A 15,736-nucleotide genomic window follows, 5' to 3' on the forward strand; every position below is an offset into this window, starting at 1 on the left:
GAGAACATATTGTAAAGTAATGTAAGTTGTGTTCTTGTCGCTTGCAGGACTCTTTGCAAATGCCAAAAACATGACACGTAATTTGTAGTGGTCTTCCTGTTGTGTCAACAACTCCATGAATCCACTCCACCCAGGAATGCGCAGTACTTCCTTATATTTAGCATAAAACCACAAGACATCCGCATTTCGAAGACTAGAGGTAAGTTTTGGGCTACAATCAAGCTGTTCCACAATTATGTTTTTACATTTCAAAATACCAAAAAAAAATCCAGGTACAGGTACCGTTGGAAAGGCTTTATAATGTTCTACAACCTTTATTTGAAGATATATTTTGAAATATTTTATGATTACTGAGTTATTTGCATTTACACTTAAAACCAGGTACTCAAAAACTAGTTTTTTTGTTATTGTATCTCGAAGGAAATTAACGATGCAGACAGCAGGTTTCATTCTGTACATTTGGTAATTAATTATCTTCAATCTGAAACAAAAACGACGGTTTTACTACTATTCTGCAGGAAGTTATAACCATTCCCACAAAACACTACAAATTCTGGTGTCGATCATTTTGATGACGTCATACTTCCGAAACCCAACCCGATATTCTTTGGGACTTCCTGTGTAACATTTACGAGCGAATGTGCTAAGCGTTCCCGGTAATTTTTTTTTATTCGGAATATTTAGGTTAACATGCAAATAAGTTTAATTTGATTGTATTTTAAATTGCGTTTTCCTTCCCCACTTCCACTGCCCGAAAAAAGGGGAAGCGTACAGCAGAAAGTCGGGAACTTTTGATATGTCATTTAGAATGACCTAATGAACGTTTTTGTGAAGAAAAACCTTGGCTTCTAATTTTTCCGAAGAAACACGCATTTTTTGACTAAAGTTCCTGGACTACTAATGTTTGCGGGAACTATTCTTGTATAGAGAGTGATTGTTATTCACTTTTTTGGTATATAGAAAGCATTAGATAATCCTCAGGTAAAAATTATTTTGTCAAATCAATGCTGATGTTCACAATTCTCTTTACAATAATTGACATGATCATTGTAAGTATTTTCCTATCATTATCAAATCACTTGAAACAATTTTATAGTCTTTCGTAACAAGCACAATTCTTAAGTCAAAGCAGAAAACTTAGTGGAAGACGACCGCTCAATTTGAGTCACGTTACCCCCCAGTGATTGCAGAATACCTAATATTATGTTGATATAATACAAATATTAAGGTTTACTAACTGAAATAAAGTTATATGAATATGTGAATGGATGTTATTAGCTAATTTGTAAATCTTCTTTAATATCAATAACAGTATTCCATTAGGCAAATAAGATCCATTAACTCATTTCTGTAGATTAGTAGTATATTTTTAAAAAAACTGAAGGTCATATTAGGGTACAGCGGGGTAATTCGAATAGGCGGGGAGTTTGAATAATGTTAAGCAGTTTGCCAGCTGGAGTGGAAACGCGGCTCGCCATGTTAGTGAACCTGTGGTGGATTTGTAGGTGGTGGTTTGCAGAAGTCGCTCTCAGAAATACAAACTATTCCTTCCGTTCTGAAGGTTTATACGATTTTTTGTTTGCTGCAAGGTAAGTACGAATGTGTGTATTTTTAGGTCGTTATAATTTTCAACGTTGTTTCCTTAAGCTTTCCTTATTATTAACTGGATAAAATGAAACCGCTCTGGATTATCATCGTATCAGTAGCAAGTGGGGTATTGATATACTGTACATTGGCGTCAACTAATCAGCAGTTTTCATACCACGTTCTGAATAGAATATTCGTCGACTGCGGGGCAATTTGGATAATTCAAAACGGGGCAATTTGAATAGCAGTGAAATTAGAACTATAGGCCTACTATTTTATATTTGTTTGTCAAAAGCGAAAGCTTCTAGTGTTAACAAGGAAACTGCCAATTCTTATTTTGACTTACTGGGAAAATTAATGAACGAGTATAATCTCCATAAACCATCGTAATCGTATTTATAATATGGACGAAAGTAATCTTCCTCTAAATAACAGACCTTTTTGCCTTCTTAATTACTATTCAGAATGTTCTGCTAGAAAGGGAGACTGGATTCGTTGCGAGCGTTGTAAGACATAGTTCTACGAAATCTGTGTCGGTGCAGAAGGTCGAAAACAGTTTATCTGTTGTCGTTGTCGTTAAATACGAACGATGGAAGAATAATTAACCAATTACGGTTCTTTGCCTTAGACAGTGTTCTGAACAATTTTTTTTAGTGTAGGCCTACATTCAAAAATATAGCTATAGGTGACGCATATTTGCAATTTATGTAGGCCTACTTCTTTTTATTCAAAACTAGCATATTTCAACTACCGTAGAAATTGCAATCTAACTATTAAATAGTTTATATATTATTTCTATAAGACTTGTTTATTTTGTTGGTTATTCATATTACCCCACTCGTTATTCAAATTGCCTCTCACATTTACGTTTTTCTTAACTTCGGCGGGGAAATTGAATACCCAAATTTGACAATGATGTATCTCAGATACTATCTTAAGAAAAATTCTTAAGTAATTGTAAGGTTCAAAGTTTTTGTTCACAATTTTATATTTGAATACCAATTACAGTTTCCGAGATATATGAGAAAATGTCTGAAATTATTCAAATTACCCCGCTGTACCCTATAAGGAGAAAACATTAAGCAAAATTAGTAGCTTTGTACCTAAGAATGAGGTTCAGCTTGTTTTTATTCATATTGATTTGTAGTTAAGCATTGAAATGTAAGAGCTTATGTAATTGTGAATAATTACTTCTAAATATTTTAGAACAAGGAAAATCTCCAGGTTGAATGTATTTGCAGTTTATATGTAGAACTAAAGGTATGTGAAATAAATGGGAGATCAGTACTGAAGTATTTTAGTTCACAATTTGTTATGCAACTTATGTTTACCTGTTCAAATATTAGAAGGTTTCGTGTAGGTTATTCGATACAAGTACCCTGCTAAAACCGTGTTACATTTTATAGTATGTAGTACAACTGCATGTCTTGTGTAAATTAACCATACAACTTTGGCGCAGCATATTTATCTCTACGATTTTCACTTCTAATTCTTCTAGTATGTGATGGGTAGTTTCTTTTTATTAATCAAATCAAGTTTCGATGTGTAGATGGTGATACACAGTTCACACTTAGAAGAATCATAATAAATATACCAAGAAGAATTATTCTTGAATAAAGAAAAGTTTCCTCGTTTCTAACTGTAACAGATTTTCAGGCATAAGATGAAATAAGAAATGTATGCTTGCTTGTATTACTCTCAAAAGAACTTTGATGGTAGAAGTTTGATGAACTGAAGATTGATGCAAAACCATTATTGTGTGCAGACGATTGAAATATCATAAAGTATAACTTCCACCTTCTACGACAAACTCAACATCAGAACATTATGCAATCTGTAATGTCACTTGGGACTCCGAATCCTTTTGAGGTTTGCTCAGTGTTTATACTGCGCTTTTCGAGACCAACTGATACTCAGAATAAGAAATGAGATAGCTAGAAGGCAAGTATAATTAGTAATTACCTCGCTTCAACAGACTATAAAATTAATCATTGAAAAGGAGTGAACAGAAGCTCATTTATCCGTGTTCCGCCCCGAATTATTTTCAGAATGATTTCTCAGGTTTCTAAACAGCACAGTAGTCATAGATGTTTCTAAGATCCGATCTGTGTCATTCACTTCGTTAATATGTAGTAATAGTCACCATTGTGAGCCCAAACAGTCTCCGATGGGTAAAAATCGAAATCTATGCAAAAATCGAAATCTATGTAAATGGAAATCTCAACGAACATGTATCCCATCATTTTCAAGGGCACACTTTTGGGGCTAAAAAAGTTTGCAACAGGGTCACAGACGTGGTACAACTCAAAAGTTTCAAATGGCAAGGGGGGTTAAGTAACACATCGTTTGAAAGCTATTGTAAAATGAAAAAATAGAACAAGGCTTGACTCTCTACCACAACCCTGTGCAAAATGGAGGCAGGTCAAAATGTAAACAAAATCTTATTGAAAAGTCCATGACCACTCCTATAAATCGGAAAACGATGGGACAAATGTGAAAACAGAAACAACGTGTGGTATTATTTTCAAACTACAACGATTTAATTAAAAGCGTCTTGTCCCAGAGCCCCCACAGATTCCCAGGTGGGGTCCAACTGAAAAGTTTTAAATGGCAAGGGGGTTAAGCAGCACATCGTTTGAAAGATGTTAAGTGAAAGAAAATGGAGCAAGTCTCAACATTTACGATAATCCTGTGCAAAATGGTGGCGGGTCAAAATATAAGCACCAACTTAATTGAAAAGTCTATGGCCACCTTGAATCCAAGATTGCCGTTTAAAACCTATGTCACTCATACCAGTACAAATCTAAATTTCTATTTTCTCTATTAGGTATTTAGAAACAATAGGAAGACTAAAGAATAATTGAATTTCGATTCACTTCAACTATTATTTCATTCCGTAAATACATATATTTTATTCCCAATGCACGTTCGTCACGGTTCTCTCGATATCATTTACGTTAATATAACGAATATGAGATGAACACACAACTCAGACTTCCTATTCATACTGCTAAACAAAAGTTGAAATCCTACGGGTATTTTTCTAATTTCTTCATACGTAGTTCATACATAAAGGACTTGTTGCACCAGTCAAGTTGGGGGCTCTATTGTAACGTATTCGGTTACGTTACAACGTGATGGTTACGTTTGTACGCCATTCGCTGGTTTGATCCCAATATTTCAAGCAATACAAAATATACAAAAACGTACATTTGCAAGATTGGCGAGCAATACAAAAGCACGTGTAAATCATTTCAGTACATCGGGTCTAGGACAAATCTGCCAATTGACAAATCCGCCAATGGACAAATCTGCCAATTACCAAATGCGCCAAACGCGAAAATGACCAAATGCGCCAATTGTGAAAACGTACAAATCTGCCAATTACCAAATGCGCCAAACGCAAAAATGACCAAATGCGCCAATTGCGAAAATGGACAAATCAGCCAATTGACAAATCTGCCAATTACCAAATCTGCCAACTACCATATCTGCCAATTACCAAATCTGCCAATTACCAAATGCGCCAAACGCAAAAATGACCAAATGCGCCAATCGTGAGAATGGACAAATCTGCCAATTGACAAATCCGCCAATTACCAAATCTGCCAATTACCAAATGCGCCAATTGTGAAAATGGACAAATCTGCCCATTGACAAATCCGCCAATTACCAAATCTGCCAATGGACAAATCTGCCAATGGATAAGTCACCGAACTATCATTTTACTTTAGATGTATTCTTCAATCATCGTCTCACAGTATTACAAAGAAGAAGAGAAAGGAGAATTTATGAAAGAGCGGAAAAGGGTATTTTAATTTTAATGTGTGTTACTTTTATAAATTCGCAATTATGTTTCAAAATGAATGTTTACTGATGTTGGTTGTTGGAGTTTAGTATCCCATTGCTGTACTTAGGTTATATGAGACGTGACGTAACACGTTTGAATGTTAATACCCTCTCATTGGGAATCGAACCCGAAAAGACTAATGTTTGTTGTAATTATTGGATAGGCAACAAGCCTATTTGGTCTTTCACTTAAGTAGCTATTGCTTCAATTCTGTTTCCGATTATCTTGGTTCATATGCCATTTACTTCAGAATAAACCAAGCTTACAAATGGTACTATGCGCATGTGTACATGATGTATAAGAAGAAGGAAATTCAAGGTAAAATTGGGAATTTCCCGTCCAAAAGTCCCTTTGTTCAAATGTAGCACCCCCTGGTACGGCCCCAGCTAAAGGCGCCCAAATATAATATACATTTAAAACTACTGTAGTTTATAAATAATATATGTGCCAAGTTTCATTGTAATACCTACAATAGTTGTGACGGAAAAAAATATTTCTCAGTTCTGCTAGACAATACCAAATTTCATATAGGAAGAAAGTGAGATAACTATAAAATCAAATTAATCCGAACAGTATTATTTATTTGAAATGAAATGAAATCTGAGTTTTACGTCCAACGGTTATGCCGGTAAGGCTAAAGAAGACGGTGATGATGAGTGATGAAAAAAGGGTAGAATGAAGAAAGTGGGAGGAAACGGGAGAAACCCGAGAAAACTCACGCACACGGTGTTTGTCCACCACAAAGTTCACTTGGATCGAACCCGGGACCTCAAGCACCAGAGGTGAACGCTCCACCACTGAGCCACCGCGGTCTTATTACACTAGTTAACAAAGATTTTGTTACATAAAAAGAAATACCTGTTCTTAAAGGAACTTTTTGCGCTGAATTCGAATATGCACTCGGTTTTTCTCCATCACGTACGATTTTCCCGTAACAGAGGGATTTTCGGGAAAATGCCTCAAAAATTTCCCTTTTCGTTTATTTTACACCCCAAGATCTTGTCCCCTTGCATATACTAACATAGAAATTATACCTAAGTATACTTTGATTCATATTTAACAAACCCTCCAAGTTTCGTAATAATCGCTTTATTCTTTCTAGAGAAATAAATATGTTTGTATGTATACTGTGTGTACTGCTTATTGCACCTTATAGTAATGCTTTCAGATCTCTTAAGTTGAGGTAAACGTTTTGCTTTATTACCACAAACACATATATAAAATATAATACAATATAATTTACAAGTGTGACAATTTACAATAAACAATAATACAAATGTACCAAAAGGTCATGAAAAGACAATCAAAACTATCACAATATATGAAACTTCCATTGGGTTACAAAAACGTACACTACTTCCTTCTTTTGTAAGAAATGTTGCATTCTCTAACAAGACCCCAACAATAGTCCTCCATCATTGAAGGATCACATCGTCTCTGGTACCTTTTCTCCATTGCCATTATATCTTGGTGGAATCTTTCCCCCTGTTCGTCGCTGAGAGCACCTAGGTTAGCAGGAAAGAAGCTGAGGTGGGAGTGCAAAAAGTGAATTTTTAAAGACATCCTACAACCCAACTCTTTGTATTTCTGTATCATGTCCTGTACGATTTCTGTCTAACTCTCAGCTTTGTTATTGCCCAGAAAGTTGCGCAAACACACTTAAATGCTGTCCAGGCAGCTAGCTCAGCACTGTTTAACTTGCTGTCAAAGCTATCATCAAGCATTAATTTCCTAATTTGGGGACCAACAAACACTAACGCTGAAATCTTAGCATCACTCAGGTTAGGGAACTTATCTCGCAAATACTTGAAACCTTCACCAGATATGTCCATGGCTTTGACAAAGTTTTTCATAAGTCCTAACTTGATATGAAGTGGCGGTAGTAATATCTTATTAGGATCTACCAAAGGAGCGTATTTGACGTTGCATTCTCCAGGTACGTAATTCACTCTAGGTTCCCATTCCTTCACTTCATAATGTTTGTCATCAGCTCGGCTATCCCATAAACATAAAAAACATTGGTACTTCGTGTAACCGCACTGCAGTCCTAATAAAATACCAACTACCTTGAGATCACAACATATTTGCCAACAATGGTCCTTGTAATTTATAAGATTTAGCAAAGTTGACATGGTGTCATAGGGTTCCTTAATCTTCACTGAGTGCGCAAGTGGTATAGAAGGTTTTTTATTTCCATTATGTAAAAGGACAGCTTTAAGGCTGACCTTTGACGCGTCGATAAATAACCTCCATTCTTCTGGAACGTAAGGAATTCCTAGCTCCGCCATCAACCCATTTATATCCGTACATACGCACACATTATCTTGCATTGAGAAATAGCTTGAAAATTGAACATGCCTTTTCCTGTACACTGATATGTTCGTTTCTGCATCCAATAAGTTCCACTGCTGGAGCCTTGATCCCAGAAGTTCCGCCTCTTGTTTTGTCAGATGCAAATCACGGACTAGGTCATTAAGTTCACATTGCCGGATGAAATGTGGCTCGTGAACACAGTCAGGGATGAACGTTGGATCCTTGGATGTACATGTTGATGTCGATGGTTCATCAAGGTCATGATCATCATCAGAGTCTTTTGGCCATATCTCTTCCCAGTTGGTAGGGGCCTCGGGAAGTGGAAGTTCATCCCCGTGCGGAATAGGTCTAATTGCGGATTTAACGCTGGGATAACTTATTGTGTATTTGCTTTTTTTAGAATGTCCCTTAACTACTGTTAGACAAAAATAACAATCATCCAGATGGTTGGTGGGTTCTCTCCACACCATTGGTACAGCAAATTTCATGAACCTCCGTTTTCCTTTGGCCCATGCAAGTAAAGTGACGTAGCACGACGCACAAATTATGTTGGGTGCCCAAGTTTTGTCCTGGTCTCCCACACGACATCCGAAATATATATAATATGCTAGTTTCACCGATGGCGTAATGGATCTACACTGTCCTTTAACTACAAACTGGCCACACACATAACAAAAACTATTTGGTGAGTTAACACACGGACGCCGTCCTCTTGACGCCATTGTACTGATCACAAACTAAACTTCTGGTCTTAGTTGGGTATAATGCCGTTAAAATCAAACATGAAAGCACTCTTAGCAGCAAAGACAACTTTGAAAGTGAAGTAGTGTTAAACCACATGTCAATATAAAAATGTACAAAACTCCCTCACCAGGTGTCAAGAACACAAGAAAGAAAAAAATGCGCGGGGGAGGGGGGAAACGATACCGTAGTGGAAAATTCAGACTGCATTAGTTCATTGTTGTCAACAATGAGTCTGTATTCCATTCTTTCTTTCTTTTGCATTCTGTTACATTTGATAACAAATATTGATAACCATTTCATGAACAAAACGAAAAAACTTGGAGAATTGTATATATATGTATTAAGATATACATATACTGTACGTTTAAAAAAAATATACGTTGGAAGTACATTCTATTTTTATACACGTTTCTAATTTACAGAGAGCAATACAAGTGTGTTGTTGACTATTGTAAATATTCATTTTTATGTCTGTGTTTGTAGTAAATAAAGCAAATCGTTTTTACCCCATCTCAGGAGATCTGAAAGCATTACTATCAGGTGCAATAAACAGTGCACACAGTATACATACAAATATATTTATTTCTCTAGAAAGAACAAAGCGATTTTTACGAAACTTTTAGGGTTTATTAAATATAAATCAAGATATACTTAGGTATAATTTCTATGTTACTATATGTAAGGGGACAGGAGCTAGGGGAATAAAATATCTGAAAAAGGGAAATTTTGAGGGAATTTCCCGAAAATCCCTCTGTTACGGGAAAACTGTACGTGATGGAGAGAAACCGAGTGCATATTCGAATTCAGCGCAAAAAGTTCCTTTAAGATCAGGTGATTTTTCTCATGTAACAAACAAAAAGTTTAAATTTGTTAACTAGTGTTATTTATTTGAGTATCATGACTTATACGTCATTCTCTTCAGAATAAAACAGGCTTTCAAATGGTATCATGATAATATGTGTGTGTGTGTTGTACGAGAAAAGGGGAAATTAGGGTAAAATTGGGAATTTTCCGTCCAACAACAATTGGCAAGAGCAGAGTTGCTCCAGTTGCCCTGATATCGTTTCAGTTCTGCGCCACTTTTTGAAAACCCCAGGTAATTTAATTCAGGTTGAGTATCATATGGTGAATAGATAATGATATTTTGGTTTTGTGAGGTTAGGATCGTTGGAAGACGATGAATCTGCAGCAGAATTTGACAATGTGGGTCGACATTGTTCACCTTTTGTTCTTCATCGGGTAAAACACTGGAGTAAGGTACAAGTTGTGGAACCTTTAGTTCTTCAGAGTGTGGCTCAGTGACGAACATTTCAAGGAATATTTGAATTGAATAAGTAGCAGTCCACTTTTTTCTTTTTTGGATATATCTTTAATTGGAAGAGCTATGCAAAAATAGCAGTTTGAAGTATGATCTGTCGGTTCTCTCCATATCATTGGAACTGCAAATGGCACGCATGGCCTTTTTCCGTGTAGCCAGTCCCGCAAATTTGTAGAACAAGTATTACAACATATATGTGGTGCTCAGTTCTTGTCCACATCTCCCACTTTACAGCCAAAGTACAAGTGATAGGCTTTCTTTATGATAGGAGCGAAATACCACTTTTCGCTTCACTTCGTTAAAAACAACAATTTGCTCTTCACTGCAAACACATTTACGCGACATGTTTCTGCTTAGTATAGTCATAGAAAGATAAATAATAATAATAATAATAATAATAATAATAATAATAATAATAATAATAGTAATAGCAGCACCCACCCACCCGCCCAATATCTCACCGCCACTACGTCCAAGATGGCAAATTGTAACTACAAAATAACGTTACACATGTTTTCTCTGTCACACTCTTCAATACAAACTAAACCGTAAAGTGGTTTCTTTGTCAGCGATGAAGTGCGAGCAATATGAATAACCAGAGACTACACAGGAATTTATTTCGGGAGGGGCCCCTAAGCTTTTCGGGGGTCCAAATACAATTTGAAGCTAAATTATATTAAAATTTGTAAAATTTAACCTGAAATTAGACTAAATTTACAAACAAGTCGGGGTGTCAAGACCCACAGGACCCACCCCTGCGTATGTCCCTGAGGGTAGCAATGAAACTAACCGTCAAACAATGGAAGTTTATTGAAATAAGTAGACAGCTTCTGTTGCTACGAACCCTTAATTTGCCCAGCAGAGCACAGTAGAATAATACGCATCCATAGTCCATTTTTGATCTTGAAAGTACTTACACTTTTGGTACATACTGTCGTTAAAGTAATGAATATTGTAATTACTCTAAGTACTCTCATTGAAGTACAAAGGTTCAATTGAACTTGAATTATTACCGGTACTTTAGGAACAATTACTAACATGTAATTATGCTGTACCGGACTGTAGTTTCATTATTTTGCCTACGTAATAACGACCTACATATTTTTTGTTCACTTTTTTTATATGCGTTCCTTTGTAGAGCATGTTAAAGTGGCAGGATGAATTATTTTTTGATAAAGGTTTAAATATAAAATTAAAGGAAACGGTCGGCTGTGCTTGTACTTTATGTTGATTAATTATTGCTTGTGTACTTTGTAACATTTTGAATGTCTAAACAGAGCTCGCCCATATATAAAGTGATAAGTAAATGCATTTGTATTGAGGGTGTGACATTTGATGAATTGAATCGGCAGACTTTGTAGTGCTTTGAATTATAGCGACAAATTTAAAGAAAACAACATTAGTTACTGAAAATAAATTGTTTTGGGTTTAAATGAGAAAATAATGTTAATTTAGTTCTGGGTAGGGTGGACATTTTAATATAAAGGAAGTAATTAATAATGTAAAGAATTCACGCATGGTTCTTGAAGTGTATAATTAATGTCAACCGTTTGATTTTGATAGACTTTTTTGAAACGGAAACGGAATCCTTTAAAGATTAATTGTTTGGGAAAAGAACAGGTAAACTGCAACGCGACAGGTTCAGGACGCGACAGGAAAATTAATTCAGAACGACAAGGGTTCTTTAAGAAAAGAGACCACCATCTGTTTAAGTGCCCGCAGGGGAGGTTGGGTGACACAGAGGATGTAATATATGAGTCTCGGAGAGTGAGAGTAATAAAATCATTCTAGAATTTCGTAGAATCTTCTGGATTTATTTTCGTTGGTATATAAACTTTGATGCAAATCCAGTGGTTTCATTTGAAGAAATAAAAGCACGATGTTGGTGGATTGTATTCTATAGAAGTTAACAGAGAAGAAGAATTTATCTGTAAGTACTGGCTTTGTGTTTCTTTTCTTGTTTTATGTTTATGTTTTCTTTTTTTCATATGAGAAGGGACATTGGAAATGAAATACACGCAAAACACTTGTAATTGTTGGGAGTATAGGGGACGGAAGTGTTTTTTCTTATCAGGAATTGATTGCGGATTTTCCGGCATTAAAAACCATATGACTCGCTGTATTTTTATGGAATTATAAATTAACTAAGGTGTAGTGTAATGTAATATGGAGGCTACAGGGAATCAAGATTGTTCATTGCACCGGGAATCGAATGAGTATTCTCCCAGGTGGAGAACCGTACGCTAAATATTTTGTTCGATGGAGTTTTTACTTATATGGCACTAAAATTGAACACAACCTGTGACGTTGCCGGGAATCGAATCATGATCTTCCGCGCCGAAAACCAAATACAATAAAAAATAGCAAGAAATTTTGGATTGTTTGGACCTCTCCGTCAGGGCTAAACGCAGTTATTATTTTACATATTAAAACAATAGTTGCATAGAGACACAGACAGATAAATTTCATAATAAATATACGATTATTTTCTTGCTCATAGAATCCTAGCATCTCTTCAGAATATAAGAAGTTAGTGTTACATGAAAAGACCATTAAATGATGGGTGAAACTAATTATTTATGTAATATAGTATTTCCTTTCATTCCTTTCATTGAAAATGTATTATAGGAACTTTTAAATAGTATGAATACAAACATTTACTTATACAGATAATAAACAAACAAACTTTATACTTAAATATGAAACTAAAATACCAAAAGTAATCATAACAAGTGCACTTACAATTGGAATCCAATTTTGAACAATTGAGATAGTTAACATCTAAACCTCCACTGCCTAAGACTTAGAAATAATTGATTTGCTCAATTATAATTTATTATGATGTAACGTATTCTTCACACTAATAACTAGTTGGTTCATAAGTTAAAAATTTACTGATTTAAATGTGCAACTGATGGATGTAATTTAGTAGTGGATGAACAAAATGAGTTCATAAAAATGCTGAATAGCTTATATCACGTATTAGGACCTTGGAAAACAAAACATATAGCCAAAATACATATCAGTATGATTGCTTTTCAGCTACATAGTCAAAACAATTATATATCGTTAAAAATAATGTTCAGGCATATCTTTAAAAATGTATCAAAGTACCACTAAATGTCTTCAAATACGTGTCTAACTACATTACTTGTGAATAACGTGCGCATTTTTAACTGGATATGTCAGATAAAATTATAGAAAATTTTAAAAATCTTTATCAAATATTTTAGTTTAATAACTAAATATGATTTCAATTGTCGATCTAAATTCACGAATCTCTTATTTCCTTACACATTCTCCTTCTACAAATTTTCATCATGATTCCCTTTCACCCTTCTTCTGTAACTTAAAACATGCTCATATCACAATACTCTAAGGTTTCCATAGTCGTCTAGCTACACAAAACTTTTCAACTATCTTCTAGTAATTGAAATAATATACCAATCAGTACAATATCAAATAATTAAAACTAATCGTATAAACAAAATGCTTTGCATGTTCATGTTTATAATAAAGAAACGAAAATACAATTAATGTATGTGAGACTAAAAACTATTAGGACGTAAAAATAAATAATTTAAATCATCCACCGTCTGTGCTTCTAACGTTTTATCAGTGTTGCCAACTGCTACATCATTTTCCTATCGCTGTAAAAAAAATGTAACGTTCAGCTTAAATATAAAAGTGTAACTTTCATATGTATTCAAATAATACCAATAATCTCCTGAACGAAGGTCTCCATCATTTTCCTCTACATGTTTCCATCAGCTGATCTTTTCCATTTGTACAGTTTCTGCTAAACGGCAGGTTATATCTATACATTTTGTATTCGATTGTCTTCTATGTACATCGCTTCTTATCTCTAGAAAATCCAATGTATGGTATTTCTCGTCCATCTTCTATCTGTTCTAGGTATGTGACCCACCAGTTCCCTTTCTGCTTCATTGCAGAGTATGTCACATCCTACATAGCATAAGTTTGCGCTTCACTTGCACTAGACTTGCGGAACTTTAAAAAGTTTTCTGATCTCTAAGTTAGCAGCAAGCGAGCATCTGCAAGATTCTAACAATCTGTCAGTTACATACTAGTAGCCAACTTGCATTAAAAGTTGTGAATTGCTGATTTACACACAGTTGGGGCCATTTTCGTTTCGCTTGCTATTCTTCACTTCCTTCTTAGAAGTCTTACTATCATAATACAGCCGGAAATTCCTCAATATCAAATATAAGAACACAATTATATTTCAAACAAAACAATTTGAATGCAATATGTTTTGTTAAAAATATTAAGCAGTCATTTATTAGGGCTAAGTCTCGATTTTGTTTGAAGTATAGCAAATATAATTATAGTAATAATTATATAAATACAAAATAGATTGCAGCATACTTTTAATGCATTTTTTTGTCACAGAAATCACAAACTTACAAAAAAACTTATGAAACATTATTTAAAAATACGTTATTTTTACGTAGCATAAATGTCAAGTATACTGCGTAAAGCTTTCGTTATATCTAAAATGCAACCCATCCTAACTCTTATTAGAGCTAGTTACATTATGCAGACGGTGTGTAGGCCAGTTAAAGGGTATGCTTTATCTAGTGCTATCTTAAAACAAGCCACTTCTCATTTGCTTGTTTTTATAAGTAGATATTGTTACAGAATTAAAACTACTATCCTTATTGTAACAGCAAGGCGTCGCAGTAACTCAGTCACGGTAATTCCTAATAAGTCGGTTAAGCCAATAGTTGTTATTGTCTGAGCTGCCTCGTATCTGACGGCAAACATGGCGCTAGTGTACAGGAAATTTGTGGACCTACAGAATTTCAAAGCTAGTAAATCTTGTCATAAACTTAAATACTATAATCAGTGTATAAGGCTAATTCCAATAATAAGTACATTAATCACACTATTAGATGCCGTTACCTGCGCTGCCGAATAAACGTTTATCTCTTATATTCCGTAACAACAAGTGTCGCTACCTACCTTGTTTAGATAACTACAAGTTGTCCCTGACGTACACTACCTGTTATTACATATATATCTCCTCTTACTAGTCACTTCTCATACAAAGTCGCTCGGCGAGAAACAAATATGTTTTCTATATTTAAAAAGTGCCTTTAAACCATGCAATCAACGTGATTAATATTAGACAACTTATTATTCTCGGTTCATTCTAGCACACTGCAGTACACAGTATTAGTACTGTGTACTAATTTCATACACAGAATTTCAATAAAGAGGATTCTTCGTTAACTAATACCGTATCATGTTCTAATTACTTTTACATTATCCCCATCTAAAAATTCTTGATCCAAAAAAATCTATGACCTAATGCCTCAATAAAATAGTATGGTTATGTCTCATACGAAATGTCTTCCTTTCATCCGAAGAAACATTATGTCTGTTTCCCTCTACCACTATTATTTCTTCCCTTCATAAATTACTTATAAGTATCCGCTTTCATCCGTCTACTTTACCCTAAAACCTAGATATATATAATACTAGAAAAACAAAATAATCTCACTGATAATGTTAGTATAAAAATGTCCCAGCCTGTATGTCACATACGCACGTAAAATTACATTCTTGGTACTAATTCTTGTTCTCCATACTGTCTAATATATTCCGATAAATTAATGGCTAGCTTGGGCGCTTTTCGTACACGTAGGCCCAAGTTTGATTCACGGTGCTTCTTTCATATAAAGAATAGTAATTGTTTTACTTTTTAAACTAGTTTCCCATCTTTCATAGGCAGGAAGTGTAAGCCTAAGGCGTTAAAGTGAAATAACATATGCTCTATACCTACAAAAGGCGCTTGTCCGGCATTCAAACACGAATAAATCTTCTTTGTGGCTACATGGTCAGCGTACGCGCCTTTGACGTGGGGATTGAATTCCCTGCTGGAGCGCAAGGATTCTGAT

The sequence above is a fragment of the Thermobia domestica genome, chromosome 9 (assembly GCF_964235325.1).
Source record: "Thermobia domestica chromosome 9, izTheDome1.hap1.1, whole genome shotgun sequence".
NCBI lineage: Eukaryota > Metazoa > Arthropoda > Insecta > Zygentoma > Lepismatidae > Thermobia > Thermobia domestica.